The sequence below is a fragment of the Otolemur garnettii genome, unplaced genomic scaffold (assembly GCF_000181295.1).
Source record: "Otolemur garnettii isolate 467f Iridium unplaced genomic scaffold, OtoGar3 scaffold00092, whole genome shotgun sequence".
Classification (NCBI taxonomy): Eukaryota; Metazoa; Chordata; class Mammalia; order Primates; family Galagidae; genus Otolemur; species Otolemur garnettii.
The window spans coordinates 4,251,039-4,256,105 of NW_003852487.1; the positions used below are offsets into that span (position 1 = coordinate 4,251,039).

The window sequence follows — 5,067 nt, forward strand, 5'->3', positions numbered from 1 at the left end:
ATGGAGCACAGCACAGAAGAGCAAGACTTTGTCAGGGCCTGGCAGCACATGTGGAGGTGGCATATTACACCCTAGGTTGCTATGCCTTGGCCATAGGGATGTGTGTGAAGGCCACTGATCTCTGGCCATGTTGTCATTGGCCTCTCATCTGTGGCCAATATAGACTAGGGATAGAACAGGCCTGAGGTACCTGTTTTCCCCTGATTGAAACATTTGATAATAAGAGGCAGGTCCCAAGGGGCTGTTCCTCCTGCAGTTTTGGTCTTGCCTTTACACACCCTTCCCTACCCTCACCATGACTGGCACGGGCAGGTTTGTGGGCCTTGCCTTCTGGGTCTGTGAACAAGGAGGTGAGCCAGCCCTGGAGGTTTCCCGACCCTCCACTCATGGCTGCTGCTCTGAGCTGCTTCCCATCCCTATGCTCTCTGCCTGCCTAGAAGGAGGCAGGAAATATCCTACATGCCCCCTCAGCCACACTCATGTATAGGCAGCCTACCCCTCAGGTCCTCTTGCCAGCCCCCTGCAGAGTGTAGGGCTAATAATATCTGAGGGCTTGGCCCAAGGTCATATCACTGCTAAAGAAGGCCAGCAGGTGTGATCGGCCTGAGCCTGTTATAGAGGCAGGTTCTACAGGCCAAGCCGTGTGCAGGAGCACTGGGTGGCTGGGAGGACTGGCTTCCAGGCCCAGGGCCACACCAGGACCTCACTTTTCTTCACCATTGGTGTTACTTTCAGGCAGGAAAGGTATTGATTTAGTTTTGAGGCTGGGTGAGCTATAAATATGCATGAGGACTGGTGGTTATTTAACTGTGCTTTCCATTCCCCTTGCGTGACTGCCTGCTTCCAGCTCTTTCTCCCCTCTCAGCATGCAAGTCAGGTGCAGGGTGGCAGCCAGCTCTCCCTCCCTGAGTGCTGCCTGGGACCTTCTTGGGGGCAGCCAGGTCTGGAGTGCAACCATCTCTCTGGTAGGATCATCAGGGATGGACATCCAGGGCCACATAGCACAGAGGTCCATGCACAACAGAGGGGCTTGTGGAATCTTGGGGCCTTGAAGGAAGGTCCTTAGAGGCCAAACTTACCACTCTTACTCTTTCAGAGATGGGAAACTGAAGCCCAGAGAGGACAAGAGGCCTTCTCAAGAGCCCTGGCAAAGTAGTGGCAGAACTTTACTATGGGAACAGAAATGAAGCAGTCACTGGCCCTTACCTGTCCACTTCCTGGAGGACTCAGGATATAAGCACAGGGAAATGGCGAGTCAGCTGAGCCTGTACAGGATTGGAACAGGCAGAAATCTAAGGAATGGGTAAGAGGCAGGAGAATGCCTCAGGCCTTCCTGGGGTAATGGCAGTGGGCCACACAGGCTCAGTCTTGGACATTTGCATAGAGACCCCCTGGATGAGCCTTACCCTCTCTGGACCACACACACCCTCTGGACTGCATGTCCCCTGAACCCTGCACAGGCCCCCAGCCCCAGCCCCAAATGTAGTTTCTCCATAGCCCCAGATAGGAGACTGCCCTATCCACCCAGCACTTTCTCGTACCTGACATGCACCTACTGGCCTCCCTTACCTGCATCATGGACACGACAGTAGCTGCTCACTCGGCAAGTGAAATATTTTTGTTTAGTCAATAATTGCACCATCATATCAAAGGAAGGTTCAAAACTTTTCCTTTTGAGATTCTTGTCAGTATCTCCACAGTTTTCTCAGCTGCAAATCAAACAAGCCAACAAATTTTAGCAGAAGATTATAACCATTTTTCCCCTTTCTTCCTCAAAGCTGTCATCTAGCAGCAGATTTCAGCAAAGTTGTTCGATCTCTCCCATCTGCTCGTCTTGAGCGGCACTAGCCCCCCAACGGTGTTTCTTCGAGTTGGCATAAACATTGCTCGGCAAGGTGGGAGGGGTGTTTGGGGGTGGGGTACAGAGGGGCAGGGCACATGTTCTTTCTCCCCTGTATGAGGTGCCTGAGCTTCTGTCTCCTGCCTCATCACATAGCAAGGCTGAGGCCACTCATACTTGGGAATACTTGCCCCTGAGCTGGTGGACGATCATGATCTCAGGAAATTCTCCAGCCCTTAGCTATGGAGCCTAACCCTTGTCCCTCAGCCTTTTTACCCTTCCTCTATGCTGAGAGTGCCTATGTCTTCCCATAGGAGATGCTTGTGGGCGCTCTGGCTTTGGCCCACCTGTGGGCCTACTGGCCCGTACCCCACTGCAGGCCAGGCCCAAGGCTCCTCTATGTCCCCAGCCAGCCTCACCCTGGGGGCCCCTTGCTCAGTACTGAGCATGTGTCAGGGAGTAGCAGGTTCATGGCCTCCTGCCACAGCCCCACAGGTGATGCACTGGGACTCTGCACAGCTCACTTTTTTCATCTAGAAAACAGGAGAATCTGTGCCTCATGGCTTTGTGAGGACTAAATGAAATCATGAGACCTCTGGCTTGGCCCTGGCACAGCATCCTTGGTGGGTCAGATTTGGGGGCCAAGGACCCTTTGCTGTTCTCTTCTTCCCCTGGGCTATATGCCTGGGACCAAATAATGCTCCTGCCCTTGGCTTTCTGAGCACAGATAGCAGATATGTGTGGTACCTACCAGGCCCCAAGGATGCCAAGGTCCCATCTCAGTACTTGCCTATCCCCTCAGCACCACAACTGTGGAGGAGCTATGTGCCTAGTGGCTGGGCAGGTCAAGGTACCTGGGCATGCTCAAGAGCCCAGAAGATAGAGGCCTGACCGTGGCCAGCCTGGCTCCTGCTGAGCACTTCAGGGAGAGTGGCCAATCAGAAGCAGGTGGCTGAGGTCTTATAGGTCATGGAGCAGGAAGGTCTAGGCACTGCCTTTCCTGAGTGTGGCCAGAGGCACTGGGTGTCCAGAGAGGGTGAGGATCAGATCCACAAAGGGCTCTGAGGAACTACCATAGCCTGACAGGGGCAGGTGGGCACATCCTAAGGTCACCTGGCCCTAGAGACTGCTGGCTGAGAGGTCCATCTGTAGTCACTACACTGCAGGGTCTAGTCTTGGCTGGCAGCAGGGTGGGCAGGGTCTTCTGGGAGTGCCCTGTAGGTCACTGTGCAGGAGGCTCTCCTGGCTATAAAGAGAGGAGTGGCCTAGGGCTGGGACCTCTCTAGCCTCAGGATCCTTGGCCCAGGCAGGCCCCATTTCCTCACTAACCTCTCAGTGTTTCTCTCTCATTGGGGGAGGAGGGGTCTTTCCAGGTAGGTCCTGTTCACTCTTTTGCAAACTTGTACTTACATTGAAATCCTGGTCCATTAAAAGGAGGAGGATTTGTCCTAGTGTCACAGGCACGAGAACATGACCGCGGTGTCCACAGCTTCCTTCTGTTTGTTTTTGGCTTTTCTCTCTCCCCACCCATTTTAATAGCTTTATTGAGGACTTGTACTGTGTGACTCACCCATTTAAAGTATACAATTCTATTCACAGATACATGCAGCCATTACCATGATCAAGTTTAGAGCATTTTTATTACCTCAAAGAGAAGCTAGAACCCTTCAGATGTCACCTGGCTCCCCTATCCCATCCTCAGCAACCACAAATCCACTTTATCTCTGTCAAATTTCCTGTTCTGAACACTTCATGCTATGTGTGGTCCTTTGCTACTAAAGTTCATCCATATCATAGTGCATGTCAGTGGTTTGTTCCTTTTTATGACTGAATAATACTTCATTCTGTGGATATGCTACATCTTATTTATTCACTCATTGCTTGGTGGACATTTGGGTTTTTCTTCCTGCTTTTAAACTATTATGAAGAAAGCTGCTATGAACATTCATGTATGAGTCTTCATGTGGATGCATGTTTTCTTTTTTAGAGACAGGGTCCTCCTCTGTCATCCAGGCTTAAGTGCAGTGACACAATCAAAGATCACTGCACCCTAAACTCCTGGGCTCAACCATCCTCCCACCTGAGTCTCCTGAGTAGCTGAGACAACAGAAAAGTGCCACCATGCCACCATACTTAGCTGATTTAAAAAAAAAAAAAATTTTAGAGATAGAGTCTCACATGTTGCCTAGGCAGTTCTTAAACTCCTGGCCTCTGGCTATCCTCTTGCCTTGTCCTGCCAAAGTGCTAGGGTTATATAGGTGTGAGCCACTGTGCCTGGTCAGGATATACATTTTCAGTCCTCTTAGGTATATTCCTACAACAGGATATGCTGGATCACATGATTACTTCATTGAATCCTTTGAGGAACAGTCAAACTTTTCTTACGTCCCCGCCAGCAGTGAGTGCATGAAGGGTCTGGCTTCTCTGTGTCCTCACCAAACCAACACTTGTTACTGACTTTTTATTCCAACCATCCTGGTACATATGAAGTGATATCTCATTGTGATTTTGTTTTCCATTTCCCTGATGACAAATGATGTTAAGCATCTTTTCATGTGCTTGTTGACCTTGTAGAAATATCTATTCAGATTCTTTGCCCATTTTTTAGTTGGATTATTTGGGTTTTTATTATTGAGTTATAAGAGTTCTTTATATATTCTGGATTTAAGTCCCTAGACTATAGATATGCAAACATTTTCTCCCATCCAGTGGGTGTCTTTTTTGCTTTCTCAGTGTATCCCATTGAAGTATGGAAGTTACTAGTTTGGATAAAATCCAGTTTATCTGGGGTTTGTTGTTGTTGTTCCACATATTTTATTGTTAAACCTAAGCATCCTTAGCCAAATTCAGAGTCATGAAGGTTTACCCCTATATTTTCTTCTATAGGTTCTTTTTTTTAATTGTTGTTTGGGATTCATTGAGGGTACAAAGAATTAGGTTACACTGATTGGCATTTGTTAAAGTCCTTCTTATACTTGTGTCTTGCCCCCAAGAGGTGTACCATAGACCCTGTCTCCCGTCCCCTACCCGCCTCCCATCTACCTCGTTTCCCTACCCTACCCCTTGTATTAGCTTATCTACTGCCTTCATATTAGAACTGAGTACATTGGATTCTTACTTCTCCAGTCTTGTGATGCTTTACTATGAAGAATGTGTTCCACCTCTATCCAGGTTAATACACAAAATACAAAGTCTCCATCTCTTTTAATGGCTGAATAATATTCCAT

At 48.9% G+C, this 5,067-nt stretch overlaps 1 protein-coding gene across 8 annotated transcripts in view; it reads left to right on the forward strand.

Annotated features, from left to right (window-relative positions):
• The window catches only part of MAD1L1 (mitotic arrest deficient 1 like 1), a 473,404-nt gene that overhangs the window by 331,100 nt on the left and 137,237 nt on the right, over window positions 1-5,067 (forward strand). Inside the window, exon 1 of one of the 8 annotated variants that reach the window (XM_023516521.1) lies at window positions 1,275-1,303. The exons of the other annotated variants lie outside the window; for them this stretch is intronic. The gene's annotated coding sequence lies outside the window, so the exon portion shown is untranslated. Of the gene's footprint in view, window positions 1-1,274; window positions 1,304-5,067 lie in introns of those variants that run through there. 8 annotated transcript variants of the gene reach the window in all.